Source organism: Panthera leo, chromosome A2, assembly GCF_018350215.1.
Source record: "Panthera leo isolate Ple1 chromosome A2, P.leo_Ple1_pat1.1, whole genome shotgun sequence".
Taxonomy (NCBI): domain Eukaryota; kingdom Metazoa; phylum Chordata; class Mammalia; order Carnivora; family Felidae; genus Panthera; species Panthera leo.
Genome location: NC_056680.1, coordinates 120,422,349 through 120,439,490, shown reverse-complemented (window position 1 = coordinate 120,439,490; position 17,142 = coordinate 120,422,349). Strand labels below are relative to the sequence as shown.

General features: G+C 39.1%; 1 protein-coding gene and 1 non-coding gene across 11 annotated transcripts in view; one reads left to right on the top strand and one right to left on the bottom strand.

Moving 5' to 3' along the window:
- The window catches only part of ZNRF2 (zinc and ring finger 2), a 141,504-nt gene that overhangs the window by 122,858 nt on the left and 1,504 nt on the right, over window positions 1-17,142 (bottom strand). The window lies entirely within an intron of this gene.
- LOC122214641 lies at window positions 13,258-13,365 on the top strand. The gene has a single exon (XR_006200021.1). It is a non-coding gene; the product is annotated as a U6 spliceosomal RNA (small nuclear RNA).

Below are 17,142 nucleotides of genomic sequence, written 5' to 3'. Positions count from 1 at the left end.
AATGTACAGAACTGCTGGGTCATTATGTTGTACGCGTGAAATCTAACACTATGTTAGTTATACTTTAATAAATAATAAATGACTTAACGAGCCAAACTCGTAGAAACAGAATGGTAGCTGCCAGGGCTGGGTGGTGGAGAAAATGAGATGTTGGTCAAAGGGTGCAAACTTCCAGTTGCAAGATGAGTAAGTACAGCACAGTGGCTGTTGCTAGTAGTCCTACATTAGAGTTGAAATTTGCTAAGACAGTACATCCGAAATGTTCTCTCCACCAAAAAATTGGTAATTATGTGAGGTGATGAAATGTTAACTTTATCTTGATCATCATTTCACACCACTGTACACCTTAAATTTACACAATGTTAGGTCAAATTTTATTTTTTTAATATATAAATAAAAACACTCCTCCTCGTAATTACTAAAGGAATCCCCCGGCTGATGCTCTCCACCCCTGTCCCCTTTCTCCACCCTGAAGGCTAGAACAGATGAGCACATCCTTCTCTTCCCCAGTCTCCTCTTTGGGGAGTACAGGTTCCACATCTGAGAGTGGGGACAGTCCACCTCGCCATCACAATAGCCACAAGAACTCCCTTTGCTGATTCCTCTTGCATAAAGGCTGGAATTTCTCTTTGGCCAAGCTGTTATTTTGGAGTACAGATGAGTTGTACACAAAACTTAATATGATCTCTGACTCATTTATACTTATTGGACTCGAATGAAAACAAAAACAAGTTACAGGCGTAAAGAAAATTATGCCTGGCCGTTGTCTATTGAATTTTTTAAAGTTTACTTATTTATTTTGACAGAGAGAGGAGAGAGCAGGTGGGGGAGGAGCAGAGAGAGAGGGAGAGAAAAAGAATCCCAAGCAGGCTCTGCATGGCCTGAGGCAGGGCTCAAACTCACAAACCCTGAGATCATGACCTGAACCAGTCAGATGCTCAGCTGACTAAACCACCCAAGGCGCCCCCTGAATTTTTAAAAAAGTTTTATACTAAACCAAAAACATAGTGAAGTTCCAACTCTCAAATTTTTGTTCAACCACTTCCCTACTTGAAAAATACTGACCCTAAAAATAAAGTTCCCTGAACTTTGTCCTTCTCCTGAGAATTGACAATTTGCAAATAAATCAACCACTATATCCCGCTTTGCTATAGTGAATACCATCTAAAACATTTAATGGCATCCAAAAACTTTGCCAATCAGATAACTGAAAGAATATACCAAGTAGGGATAAATTTAAGCATTAGTTTTTTCAAGTTAAGTTTATCTTGAATTTTAAGATATTTACACAATCATGCTTTCTACTACATATCCATCAAATACTTAGCATATTCTTAGTTTCGGTGTGCACACATTACAGAGTTGTACAGCAAGTAGGGATGGAGTAGCATGAAGGGACAGAGCAGGATAATGGGAGCACTTAGGAAAGAACTGCATGCATCTTTCCAAGGTCTCCCATTTCTAACTTACTTTACAATTGCCCCAAACCCTCAACGTCAAAGAGGACTTGCTGTAGGACTCCATTTATATGTAGTTCAAGAACAGGCAAAACTAATCAATGAACGTAGAAATAGGTAATATTAATCAGCCTCTTGGAAGCAGGGTGAGAATGACTGGGAAGGAGCATAAGAGAACCTTTCAGGGTGAAGAAAATGTTCTCTACTTTGATGGCCTATTAATGTATTTGTCACTGTATTTGTCAAAACTCTTCAAACCGCACATTTAGAATCTGTGCATTCCAACGTATGCAAATTAACCTTACGTTCTTAAGGAAAAAAAAGTAGTTACTTCCTTTCCACAAAGAGGTCTGTCAAAGAAGTGACAACTCTGCTTTCAATCATTCAAGAGACTAGATCTGATGATCACTGCATTTTTTTGTTACTGGTTTTTTGTAATTCTACCCGTCCACTCATTGTCATTGCTTCATGTATATAGCCTAATCTCTAGAATCATGTTAGGTTACATGGCAAAGTGGAATTAAGGTTGCTAATCACTGATCTTAAAATAGAGAGATAATCCTAGATTATCTGGGTAGGCCCAACTCAATTACAAGGGTCCTTAAAATATGGAAATGAGGCAGAAGAGTCAAAACCAGAGAGAGGTCAGCGTGCAAAAACCTGGCCCAATACTGTTCCCTTTGAAGACAGAGGAAGGGGTCCTAAGCCAAGAAATGCAGGTGGTCTCTGGATGCTAGAAAGAGACAAGGAAACAGGTACTCCCTCAGAACCTCCGGAAGCAGCCTACAAACACCTTGGTTTCAAGCCAGTGAGACCCATTTTGTACCTCTAATCTCCACAGCTGTAATAAATTTGTGTGGTTTTAAGTCATTAGACTGGTGGTAATTTGTTACAACATCCATAGGAAACTAATCCATAGGATGGAATGAAAAAAAAGCAATGACCTGATTCAGAGTCATTATGATTTATACAACTTAAAAGCCAAATTTCTTTACATCTCAGAGCCTCAGTTTTCTCATTTATGAAACAGGGAAACTATGTTCTCTGCATCTTACAAAGATGCCTATATAATTACTTGAAAATATAGAGGGTATCCCTGACCCCCACCCCACGTGCTGCCTATGTCCAGGTTCTCCCTCCTGCCCCTCCAATGAAATGAAGCTTCCTACCCCCCAAAAAACAGAGTATATGTAAATATGTTTTTATCAACTATAAAATGTCTACAGATGTGAGCTAGTAAATATTATTACATAAGATCAATATTAACAAGGTAACCCTCATGCTGGGATATAAAGATATATTCAATATATTGTATATACATATACAATTAAGAGTTCTGTAAACAAGGCTTCGTTGATATTTATTGAACTATGTGTTCCTGAAAGTTTTAAGTCAAAAAAATCATTTAAATTTCTAAGAAATCTCTTCAATGGTAAATAAATAAATGAAGTTAGCTCTGCACCCAACGTGGGGCTTCAACTCATGACCCTAAGATCAAAAGGTGCATGCCCAGGGCTCCTGGGTGGCTCAGTCAGTTGAGCATACAACTTCAGCTCAGGTCAGGATCTCTTGGTTCAAGAATTCAAGTCCCTAGTTGGGTTCTATGCTGACAGCTCAGAACCTGGAGCCTGCTTTGGATTTTGTATCTCCCTCTCTGCCCCTCCCCTGCTCATGCTCTGTTTCTGTCTCTCTCAAAAATAAATAAACATTAGGGGCACCTGGGTGGCTCAGTCGGTTAAGCGTCTGACTTTGGCTCAGGTCATGATCTCACGGTCAGTGAGTTCAAGCCCCGCGTCGGGCTCTCTGCTGACAGCTCAGAGCCTAGAGCCTGGAGCCTGCTTCCGATTCTGTGTCTCCCTCTCTCTCTGACCCTCCCCCATTCATGCTCTGTCTCTCTCTGTCTCAAAAGTAAATAAACGTTAAAAAAAAAAAAAAATTTAAAATAAATAAATAAATAAATAAACATTAAAAAAATTTTTTTAAACAGTTGCATGCTCTACTGACTAAGCCAGCCAGGTGCCCCTTCAACGGTAAAATTAAAAAACATTTTTTAAAAGTTTATTCACTCAGGGAGAGAAAGTGCAAGTGGGGGGGGGAGAGGGAGGGAGAGAGGGAGAGAGGGAGAGAGGGAGAGAGGGAGAGAGGGAGAGAGGGAGAGAGGGAGAGAGGCAGGGGGAGAGGCAGGGGGAGAGGGAGGGGGAGAGGGAGGGGGAGAGGGAGGGGGAGAGGGAGAGGGAGGGGGAGAGGGAGGGGGAGAGGGAGGGGGAGAGGGAGGGGGAGAGGGAGGGGGAGGGAGGGGGAGGGGGAGAGGGAGGGGGAGGGAATCCCAAGCAGGTACCACACTGTCGTCACAAAGCCCAACGCAGGGCTTGAACTCATGAACCATGACATCATGACCTGAGTGGAAGTCAGAAGCCCAACCCACTGAACCACCCAGGCGCCCCTCAATGGTAAAATTTTAAAAGAACTAACTCTTCTACTACATACTTCTCATTCCATAAAGAACACATCACATAGCAATTTATAAGGACACTATACATATAATAAATTATTAGAATAGAGAATTTAATATTTATAGAATTATGTCACTTAGAGTTATGGTCAATTTTACATCACCTTTAATAAAACAGAAGAGGAATGATCTGGATAAATACCATTCACACAATTTTTAAAAAATTAGTTATTACCTTTGGACTTCTCATCATACTGCCACAATACATATTCTCCCTCTTCTTTCCATTCTTCATTACTTTTAAAGAATTTAAATGTTCCCAAATAATGGGACAGACACAAATGGGGCCTATATAATTTAAATCCCTATGAAACTAGCTCTAATATATCTAAGATAGCTAAAAATCACTCCCCAAAATCTTGCCATTACTAAAGGCCCTTTCTTCTTCACTTATAGGAAACGAGAGCTTAGCATTTTAATAATTTAAATTCATAACCCTGTGCCATTAGAATTGACACAATAAATCTAATTCATAAAAATTTAATCTTGTAAGTCAATAACCTGAGAGGAAATATTTAAAACATATAAACAACCCAAAACTAATTTGTAGAATATATAATGAACTACAAATCAACATAAATAAAATAGATGACAACATAACAGAAAAATGAACAAAGTCAATGAGTAGGCAATTCAAAAAAGAAATATACGTGGCTAATAATATATGGAAAAATGCTCATTTTCACTAGCAATCAGGAAATGCACATCAAAAGTTTTCATCAAGTGAAATGAAGGAAAAATAGCATCTAATACCAGAAAAGCTATGGAAAATTTAGTATTGTCATATACGGTACAAAGCAGATTACTAATGCCTCTGAGAGGGAGTTTCAATATTTACTAAAAATTAGAGTGTGTATACCATTCAATCAGAAAATTCTACTTCTAGGTGTCTGTCTGGTCTTTGTTCCTAGGTTCCTGGCACAGAGCTTCTGAAACTCTTGGAATTTCCCGAGTGATAAGAATGTCTTCACTATTCACAAGCCCCCTCGGTGACATGTGACTTCATGCTACTGAGACAATTCAGAATGGGGGCTAGTCACCAGAAAGACCAACCCTGTGAGTGAAGGCGTGAGGGGCAATGAGCCAGGCAACCTCTAGGGAGGAAAGAGGGTCAGAGATTAAGCTAATCATATGGCCAATATGTAACCAACCATACCTACGTAATAAAACCCAAATAAAAAGGGACACCTGGTTTGGGGGAGCTTTCTAGTTTGTGAACACACTGTTGTGGTAGGAGGGTAAGGAGAAAGCAGGAAAGCACGGTGTTCACGATCCTCCCAGACCTCACACCGTGTCTCTTCATTTGGCTGCTCCTACTTTATATCCTTTATAATAAAACTATAGTCCCATGTATAGCATTTTCCTGAGTACCATGAGTTATTCTAGTGAATTCCCAAACCTGAACAGTCATGGGACCTTCCCCTGCCACCCCACGTCCTCCAAATTTGTAGTCAGTTGATCAGAAGTACAGCTGGCCTGGGAACCCCAAAATGTAGCTGAATCTGAAGTGAGGGCAGTCTTCGGACAGTGCCCTTAAACCTGAAGTCTGACATTAATTCCAGCGGGTTGATGTCTGAGAAAGATCCATACATGTGCACATATTCATAAAGGTGTTTTTTACAACACTGGTGAAGTGTAAACGTCCTAAATGCTTACCGACAGAAGAAGGGTTAAACTACAGTATATATGCAGATTATGGAATAGTAAGTATGCGGCAGTTACAGAAGAGTTACACTCATATGTCCTCCCACATAAAAAGTTCCTAAACCCATTAAAGAGAAAAAAACAGGTTTTAGAAGATAGTACGCCCCCGCCGGTCTTGTCAATAAGCTCTATCGCAAAATTTCATACAAATGAAACCGTTTTTCTCCAAGTATGTGAATCAATTTACCAAAAAGTTAGGAAGTACACATACAAAACAATCATAATAGTGACATCCGGGGAGTGAATGCGTCACCAGGGGAGTGAAAGTGACTTTCATTTTATCTGAACCGTCAAAATTTCATAAAAATGGATTCATATTTCTTAGGCAATTAAAAAAAAGAGGACTTCCAGTTAAAGACAATTGCCTGAACATATTTATCAGCCTCTGCTCAGTTCAAACATCCTACTAAAATCTTTAAGAATGTATTTTTTCAAGGAAATAAGCCTACAAAAATAGAGGGGATAAAAGGGTTATCGTTAGACTACAGAAAGAAAAGCAGTGGCAACTTTCATCACAGAACTAGGAAAGCAGAAAAGCAACCAGATTTACAGCAGGCACATGAAGTGGCAGGCGCGAGAAAAGGACTAAAAAGAGAGTTACTCCAAGTCTCTTTCCAGTTGTCCTCCCTGACTTGCAGCAACTAGGCAGCTATCCCACCCCAACCCTGGCATTAGACTGGAGGTTTGTTATTTGGAGGGAGAAAAGTTTCTGGACTTGGGGACAACAGGAATAGTGACAGGCAGAGGTCCCTACTGATAACGAATATGAAAATTAAGTGAAAAGTACCACACTGAGTGTTATCAGTCCCGTCTTTCTTCTCCTCTGCTCCTAGAATAGAGATATAAAAAAGTGCATCCTCCAGGCCAAAAAGAGAGAGAGAGAGAGAGAGAGAGAGAGAGAGAGAGAGAAGCCACTCTGGAAAATATGACCAATTCAAGAGAAAAAGACACTAATTCTTAGGAATTTCTTAATTCCTAAGAAAAAGGGCACAGACAGATACCCCTAGGTGTTCAGACAGCTTCCAATCAGCTTTTTAGTGCTTTAAAAATGAGTGAATAACCAACCAACGATCACCAAACATTTGAAGAAAGAACCTAATGAAAGACTGAAGTCAAACAGAAAAAGCAACTGGGAAGAAACTGAGTAATTGGGAGGGTAAAAAAAGCATATGCATACACACAAACACATGTCATTAATAGTCTGAGGAAAAGATCTTGTACCCACAAAACACAAAATGTATGAAAAAATTCACAATAAAAAACTCTCGGAAATTTTAAAAGATTACAGAAACCGACAAAAATCAACTGAAGGGTTAGAAGATAAAAGCTGGGGGGAAAAATCCCCCCTAAAGAACAAAAAGATATAAAAAAGATAAAGCAAAGGATCACTCTATATCCAACACTGAAATAATGAGAAAAGAAAATGGTGGAAGAAATAATCACAGAAATAATTTTTAAAAACTACCCAAAATGAAAGACCAGAGTTAGCAGATTGAAAGGACCTACCAAATATGCAGTGCATGAACACAGAACCATTCCAACACATGTAATATCGTCTTCCCACTTAATGCTATTTTGCATTGTGTTTCTATCATTTGCCACTGAAAAAGTCTTAAGACTCTATGACCACAATGCAACACTTCTAGGGAACACTAGAAATAACAAAAGGGCAGTAAGAACAACAGTAAATTTCCCACCAAAACACGTTAAAGCCACACTTCAACTCCTCGCTAAAAGAAAAAAAAAATCTAAATGTAGTGAACAAAGGGGACCTGGGTGGCTCAGTCAGTTAAGCGACCAACTCTTGATTTTGGCTCAGGTCACGATCTCATCGTTCATGAGATTGAATCTGCATCAGGCTCCGCGCTGACAGCACAGAACCTGCTTGGGATTCTCTCTCCCCCTCTCTGTGCCATTATCCCATGCATGCTCCTTCTCAAAATAAATAAACTTAAAAAATAATAAATGTAGTGAACAAAATTATTTCTCAAGGGAGTTCATTTAATGACAGTGAAAATACTAAGTATCTAAAGCTATGGGAAGTGACTACTTATATGGACCAAGGGGGTAATCATCGCCTTAATGTTTTTATCATTAAAAAAAGAACAAATGAAAAATAAAGTGAACTAAGAAACCTGGCTGGCTCTGGTAGAGCACGCAACCCTTGATCTCAAGGTCGTGAATTCTACACTGGGTGTAGAGCTTACTTAAAAAAAAAAATTAGGGGTGGCTGGGTGGCTCAAGTTGGTTAAGCATCCGACTTCAGCTCAGGTCATAATCTCACAGCTTGTGAGTTTGAGCACCGCATAGGGCTCTGTGCTGACAGCTCGGAGCCTGGAGCCTATTTCAGATTCTGTGTCTCCCTCTCTCTCTGCCCCTCCCCCACTAGTATTCCGTCTCTCAAAAATAATAAAACATTAAACAAATTTTTTAAAAAAATAAAATTTAAGAAAAGCTAGGAGAAAGGGCAAAATTAACTTTACAAAATGAGAAAGAAAATAAAAGAATACTAATGAAATTTAAAAATCAATAATAAAAGTGGTAAAATTTATTCAAATCAAAAGCTGGTTCTTTGAAATGAATTACATGTAATAACTCACTATGCACAGTATATGGTTTATTTTTCTCAGCTCATATGTATACAAATAGAATTGAAACATTATCACAGACTAATCAGAATTCAAACAAAAATTAGGATATACAAGATGTCAGAATTCATTAAATTCAAATGATGGAATGTACTTATTCTTTTTTGATACACTAAATTTATTATTAAAAACCAGGCACTGAATACAATAATGACTGACAGATATTACTCAAAATCCACTTTAAGTATTAAAAAACCTCACTGGAGTTTTCATGGGGAGAAAAAAAAAAAAATCAGATAGTCCTGAAATTATACCTTGCTCGAAGAAGCGGCCCTTTCCAAAGGGCAATTCAGCAATAAACATCAAATGCCTTGAACAAATGCATACCTTTGGTTCAAACAATGCCACATCTCTGATAAATTTTTAAGAAGTGATTGGAGAAACATAAAACATTTGCGAGTCAGGGTTCTGACAGCAATAGTACACGGTGACAGCGCCCACTGCAAACAAACTGTATAAAACCCCAGCTCCCCTCTCACTCTCCCTCCTCCGCATATCTGGTTGGTAAGAACAGGAAGGACATCAAGAATCTGGCCAGTCCACACCGCCTCCAGCGCTACCACCCTGGCCCAAGCCACTGTTATCTGCTGCCCTGATTTTTTTTAACTCCTTACCTGAGTCTTGCCCTCCAGCATCCACTCTCACATCGTGGCCGGAGTAATCCTTTAAAGCCCAAGTATGAGGAGGTGGGGGCACTGGGGGACCCAGTCAGTTAGGCTTAGGCATCTGACTTCAGCTCAGGTCATGATCTCATGGTTTGAGTTCAAGCCCTGTGTCACTCTTGCTGCTGTTAGCGCAGAGCCTGCTTCAGATTCTGTCTCCCTCTCTCTTTGCCTCTCCCCTGTGTGTGCGTGTGTCCTCGCTCTCAAAAATAAACATAAAAAAAATTTTTTTTTAAGCCCAAGTCCAGTTATGTCAATCTTCTGCTCAAAAAACTCTCAAATGCCTCCCCATCTCTCCCTAAAACAAAAGTCAAAACACCAGGTCAGTGGTTACAAGGCATTTTAGGATTCTGTCCTACCCAACCCCTCTCTGCTCTCACCTACAACCCTCTGCACTCCAAATATACTGGTTTCACAGCTGTTCCCAGGACACATCAGGTACATTCGTTTCTCAGGGCCTTTCTAGAAATTGTTCCTTCTGCCTGGGTATGCTTTTCCCCTAGAGATCCTTCATGGCTTGCTCCCTCCCCTTGGTTTGAATGTCAACCTTGTCAGCGAGGTGATCTCCAAAACATTATTTAAAACAGGGGCAAGCCTCCACCCCACAATCTCTATCCACCTTCCCACTCCATTTTTCCCCATTGCATTCAATACCCTCTGACACACTATGTGTTTTTACTTGCTTACTGTCTCCCTAGAGTAGAAAATAAGGTACCTGAAAGCAGGGACATGTGTTTTATTTCTTCACTTTTGTATCCCTAGGACAGTGAATGGCAAAATAGGTTCTCATTAAATGTTTATGGATTGAATTTTGGAACCCTGAGCAGTCATTAAAAACCACGTTATAAAAAATTCAAAGTGATGGAAGAAACTGATGAAGTGGAAACAGGGTGTTATCAAAGAATATCAAACCCATATATCAAAGAAGAAATCACAAGAGAAATTAAGCAATATTTTTAACTCCAAGGTAAAACCACTTCACAATTTGCGGGATTCACCTAAAGCAACTCTCAGAGGGAAATGTGTAGCCTTACAATCTTACATTAGAACATGAGAAAAGTTTAAAATGAAAAGTATAGAATGAATGTTCCAAAAACATGTATATGAAAAAGTAGACATCGACATTTTATTCTAGTTATTTCTGGTGGCAAGATTACAAGTGATTTGCTATTTCTTTTGTGTGTTTTTCAGTATTTTCTGATTTTTTCTAATGAATATTATTTTTATAATAAAAAAATATTTCAATCAACTTCTTTTCCATGGGTTCAATTCTAACAGCTGTTCTCCTACTCTGCTTGTCTCTTAAAATTCTTGTTCCCCAGGCCTCCATGCTTGCTCCTCAATTTATATTCATCCCATAGTAATTTTGTCCATTTTTTGGCTTCACTTACAATCTGCTGATTATTTCTCAAGTTTTTGTAATGTTCTACATTAGTGATGTTCCAAATGCTTAAAGGATACTTCTAAATGGAACTCCTATAGCCACGCAAAATTTAAGCAGGCCTAAAAGAACTAATCGTTTCCTAAAATTTCTTCTTTCCTTTTTTAATATTGGTTAATGACATCATTATGCATCCAGGCTCTCAATCCTATCGGTTCTACCTTAGAAATCCTAATCAAATCCAACTTTTCCTCTCCTTCACCAATGCCATAATTTCAATTTAGGCATCTTCCACCAATTATAGTCTAAAAGAGTCCTAGCCTGGGGCACCTGGGTGGCTCAGTTGAGCTTTCGACTCTTGATTTCAGCTCAGGTCATGATCCCAGGTAGTGAGATGGAGTCCTGGGTTGGGCTCCGAGCTGAGTGAGGAGCCTGCTTAAGATTCTCTCTCTCTCCCCCCCCACCCCACCTTGCCTGTTCATGCGCTCTCTGAAATAAAAAAAATTTAAAGAGTCCTCCTAGCTTATCTTCCTGCTACCTCTCCCCTCCTAACAACCAACTTAATCATGATTAGCAATGTCATAAAGTGTCACAGACTGCACACTGCAGTACTCGGGAAGGCTGCCATCCATATCAACTATGATAGGAGAGTTGCTACTTTAAAACTTGGTTGGTTAGGTAAAACAAAGGCACAGCACTATAAAATCCTTCAACAAATGGTCCAAACCGAGTTTTCCAGTTTCATGCTCTCATCAGTCCTCCTTACACACTACAATCCAAACTTTTCAGTGTACCCTACCAAAATCCAAGGCTTTTGTGGATTCTTTAGTCTATAGTGTCTCCCCTGCACACAACTTCTAAACCTTTCAAAATACAGTTCAGGTGTTACCTTCCTCTGTGAAGTATTCCTTACCTGAGACAACATACCTTACAAAGCATTTTGTAATAGTCTTATTATGGCACTTGTTACAATATATAATAATCTCAAATTCAACTGGGACCTGAGCAAGCACAAGAGAGGCCAGGTTTGTACCCCTGACAACTACAATGCCAGCCCTTAAAAAGAAAAAAGAAAAAAATTATGTTTACTAAAGCCACATTTACCACATTCATTGTTACAACTTTTCTAAAGTAAATAAAAAATGAATTTAAAAATAAAGTTAGAACAGTTGCATCTTTAACTGGCCAAACGAAGTCTATACCCAAAGGTGGTTACACTTTACCATGGTCACATATGATCTCTGCCTTCTGAAATTTACACCTGTCATTCCCTCCCCTTGAGTCTGAGCAGGGCCTATGACTTCTAACCAGTGGAAGCAGTAAAGCAACGGGCTGTGTGTGATTACACGCACGCATTTACGTAAGAGTATAGCACCAGTTCATCTTGCTAGACTTTCTCCTTTGCTGGCTTTGAAGAAGCAAGCTGCCATGAGCCTAGCAACCATGAGGAAATCAATTTTACCAACCAGAGGGGGCTTGAAAGTAGATGCTATCCCAGTCGAGTCTTGAAAAAACAACCCAGTCCTAGCACACCTTTATTGCAGTCTTACAAAAGAACCACGCTAAATTGAACCCAGATTCCTGACCTATAGAAACCGTGAGATAATAAATATGCATTGTTTTGGTCAGCAAAATTTACAGTAATTTGGGGCATCTGGTTGGCTCAGCCAGTTAAGCACCCGACCCTTGATTTTGGCTCAGGTCATGATCCCAGGATCCAGGGATCAAGCCCTTCTTTGTCAGGCTCTGCATTGAGTGTGGAGCCTGTTTTATCTCCCTCCTTCTGCCCCCTCTCCCCTGCTGGCACTCTAAAATTAAAAAAAAAGGGGGGGTTCCTGGGGGCTCAGTTGGTTGAGTGTCCAACTTCAACTCAGGTCATGATCTCGCGGTTCATGGGTTCGAGCCCCACGTTGGCTCTGTACTGACAGCCTGAGCCTGGAGCCTGCTTCTGATTCTGTGTCTTCCTCTCTCTCTGCCCCTCCCCTGCTTGCACTCTGTCTCTAAAATATAAAAAAATGTAAAAAAAAAAAAAAAAAAAAGAAATTATAGTAATTTGTTAATAAGGAGAATGGAAAACATATAATGAGAATCTAAGGTATTTCTGAACCCTTTGTTGTTTACACAAAAGACAGGTTTTCCCCAATTTCTAAACACTTAAACAAGTACAGAACAAATTTAAATCATCAGTTAATACCAGTCAAGTGCATGCATAATTAAAACACTTAATTTTTAAATTAAAATACTTTGCTACATAAAACTTTGCCTGTATTTCTTTTTTTTAACCAACTAATATACCCAATTGTACATATACCCAGTATATGCAATAAGTATAATATTAAGGCAATTCTCCTTATAAACACAGGATAAATAATCAATACTTTAAAAGCTAGTATCTAGGGGAGCCTGGGTGGCTCAGTTAAGCGTACAACTTTAGCTCAGGTCATAAACTCATGGTTCGTGAGTTCAAGTCTTGCATCGGCCTCTGCTGTCAGCACAGAGCCTGTGTGGGATTCTCTATCCCCCTCGCTCTCTGCCCCTCCCCCCTCCCAAAAATAAACATTAAAAAAAGCTGGTATCTAATGACACTGGTAACCAAAAAACAAATAAGAACCCATTTACTAGTTACCAGGCAAAGCAATCAAATTGGAGGGGGCTGGGGACTTGCTGGAGGCACCATCCTTAGTGAAACAACTGTCTTTGCAGCCAGCAAAACATGGGAGGTACTTAGGTCAGACAGCTTTCCTATCAGATGATGCCCGGTGCAACACAAACCACCCCTCCCTGCAGCCCATCTTCTACCCTGCAGTCAAGAGAAGTTTCCAGGGGAAAAAGTAATAAAATAAAGCTGGAGGTAGAAGAGAGGAGGGAAAAAAAGAACTGTCAAAATATTCCCGTGCTCCCTTCGGCAGTCCCTATACTAAAACTGGAATGATACAGACAAGATTAGCATGGCCCCTGCACAAGGATGACACTCAAAATATTCCCAATGCAGAAACTTCTAGGTCAGAGTCCACACTTTAGCAAAGCATACAACGCAAGGTATCTTCTACGGTGTTTAAAGACACGTGGGATTACAAGTGAGAGACACTGGGCCACCTGGGTGGCTTAGTAGATTCAGCCTCCAACTCTTGATTTCTTAGGCTCAGGTCATGATCTCACATGGTTTATGAGATCGAGCCCTACAAGTCAGGCTCTGCACGGACAGTGCCCAGCCTGTTTGAGATTCTCTCTCCCTCTCTCTGCCCCTCCCCCACTCATGCTCTCTCGCAAACATTTTAAAAAAGAAATCCTTAAAAAAAAAAAAATGTGAAAAAATATATTAACCACCAGAGTTCTTGTTCTTTTGAGAAGTGACAGAGGTGGTAGTTTTAAGTGTAATTTTGCTTAGGAAAAAGCACATATTTCTATTCTGCCACACTGCACAAAGATTTTCAATTGAATAAAATTCAGCAATAGGAAGATTAATCACAATATCCCAATTCAAACATTTTTGGCACTAGATAACTGGTAAGAATGAGAACAATTCAGTAACTAATGAAGATAATCCACTACCTTAAAAACCTTCACCTATCTTGAAGATTAAGAGAAATAAATCTGCCTGGAAATACAGGTTTTATTTAACATATTCGTGTTAAGAGATAACATACACTCCAACATAAGGAAGCAAGTTTCCTCAGGAACAGGAGGTGCCTGAATTACAGACTACTGAAACACTCAAGGACACAACTCAAGCCAATTAGAAGGCCAAAAGCAATTGAGTACCACCAGTTAATTGTCCAGATTAATTCATTTTACATGGTCACTTCTAGGTGCATGGATAGGTTCTAACAGAACCCACATGATTTCTCCAGAAATAAGCTCCATTCACTGGTATATTTGTATACTCCAATTTTCCTTCCCCATCCTTGCTGGATCATTAAAGACTACTATTCTACCACTCACAATAATTGAGTGGTAGAATTGATATTCTACCACTCACAATCAATTGAATATTTGATAATCAAATAAAAAATAAGTTTATTTATTTTGACGGGGGGGGGGGGGGGGGGGGGGAGAGGGAAAAGGAGGGAGAGGCAGAGAGAGAATCCCAAACAGGCTATGCACTGTCAGCACACAGCCTGACACCGGGCTGGATCCCATGAACCTTGAGATCATGACTTGAGCAGAGATCAAGAGCCAGATGCTTAACCCACTGAACCACCCAGGTGCCCCATAATAGATTTCATGAACACCAGCAACTTGATAATAAGGAAAATGTAGACAAAAAGCCGAAAAAAATCCTAAAATGCCACCAAGGCTTTTAAATTATTGGCCTATATATCAGTGAAGGCCTGTTTTAAAACAAACATGATAGCCAAGAGAAGGCTTTTGTTCATTTTAACAGTATTAAACTCAGCAGTCATAAAACAAAAGAAACATCCTTCAGTTCTAGGGAATTTCTGTAAACTAAAGTATCTGGATTAAGCACCTCTCTTCAGGTTTTCTCCAGAGAGAAATAAGAAAGTATACACAGCTAAAATGCACATTCAAAACATAAAACCAACAGAGAAAACTTCATGCAATTTGGTTATTCATTATGACGAAACTAGTAACAATTCAACCTGTTAGACTAATATTAAAAAAAAAAAAGTGGTACCGTTTAGATTTTCCTTTTCCATAAATCACATGACATCCTAAAAGAGAGTAACAATTTTGAATCTTATTAGCACTGTATTTTCTTATTAGGAAATAATAATGTAAATATCAATTAAAATAAGTTTTACAAAATTACAGCAAAACTTCACACTAATTCAGAAATATTCCTTTTCTCAATTTTCAGAGGGCCTTACTTTATATACACCCAAACATCTGTACAACCTGTAACTGAATAAACACATTAATACCATAATACAAAGAAATTAAGTCAAAATGAAGTATAATCAAGTCTAATTTTTAAAATAAGGTTCATCATCTGAAAAAAACATAAAAAGAAGGTAAGATTCATCTGGTTTCCTAAATCTCAGGATGAGGAAAATCTTGCTTCTATTAAATCTCCCTGATGAACCTATCCACTGAAATAGAAGCAAAAATCTCATGAAATCAAATGCCACTACAAAGATGTGTTCCTGCATAAGTGTGCTCCATCCACTTGTCTTAACTAGGATTCAAGGTAATGGCATACTGATTTGTTCCTACCATACAACAGAAGTAATTTCTCTGATCCCCTTCCAGGCTCTCTCAGCTGGGGTTCCTCATCTGAACTACCAAGCACAGATAATTTGACCGTTTTCTCCAATTTCCCAAGAATGATACATAACTAGAATCGTTCTAAATGCATAGTAGAAAAAAGTGAATTAGCTGCATACATCAGAGGACTTAGGCCATTAGGATGCCATTCTGTATACAGACCTGGAAGAAATACTGCCACAACAAGTTCCACAGTGTCACTGTTATTAGGCTCCAGTCATCCTAACCCCAAGGTATTTAAAAACAAACAAACAAAAAAACAAAACTAGGTGCACAAAACAAAACTAGGAACTTCAACAAGAAAAGATAAATTTGCTTTACTTCTACTTTTAGGAACCAGGTCTTTTCATTTGCTAATTTACTATGAATTAATAGCAATAGCATGAATGTCAACTATCTTCCCCTGCTCTAAATGGAAGGGTTTTTTTTTTTGTTTTTTTGTTTTCTTTTTTGAGAAAATAAACCCATACAGATCTACTGACTCTCTGTTAAAGGAAATTACCAGCTCTTAAAAAAGAGATAGTAATCAGTATATTCAAGAAATGAGATATTAATTTGACAGGCTTTTTCGTATTCCTTTAGCAAGCTTTTAAATACATCTTTTGATGATCGTAACTGCTAAATGCAGTTGCTTTTTCACTTTAAGATATTTTTTTAACCTTTTTTTTTTTTAACGTTTATTTTTGAGACAGAAAGAGACAGAGCATGAGCAGGGAAGGGGCAGAGAGAGGGAGACACAGAATCCGAAACAGGCTACAGGCTCCAGGCTCTGAGCTGTCAGCCCAGAGCCCGACGCCAGGCTTGAACTCACGAACCATGAGATCATGACCTGAGCCGAAGTCAGATGCCCAACCGAATGAGCCACCCAGGCAGCCCTAACTTTTTCATTTTTAAAGTTTATCTATTTAACTTTGAGAGAGAGACAGAGACAAGGAGAAAGAGAATCCCAAGCAGGCTCCACACCATCAGCGCAGGGCCCAACACGGGGCTGGAACCCACAAACTGTGTGAGATCATGACCTGAGCTGAAATCAAGAGGCAGATGCTTAAACACCTGTGCCACCCAGGTGCGCTTTAATCTCCCATTCTCAAGAAACTCTTGTTATTCCCTCAATGTAGTGACTACAGCCGTGTTAATTACGATCAAACTAACCTTCAACTATGTTAATTATGATCAAGCCACAGTAAGGACGGCACTAGTTCTTTTTCTCAAAAAAGGAAAAGCTTTTAATGGCCCAATTTTAGGAAATGTCAGTATTTCTACTTACGTATCAAAATTATAACAATTAAAGGTAGGTAAAGAGTTATTCTATATTGAATGTGCAAAGCAGCATTAAAAACATGGAAAAAACTAAACATGACATTCTCGTTTTCAATTTATGCTACCATGAATAGTGATAGTACAGAACATCAGGGCAGATAAATAACATTACTGAACATTCCACTTCAACTCACATCTCTCACATTTGGAAACATGAATAAAAGGGCCACAAAAATGGAGGGGATAGTGTTTTCACTGTTCTAGCTGCGCTCACTTGTGAACATAATGCAAT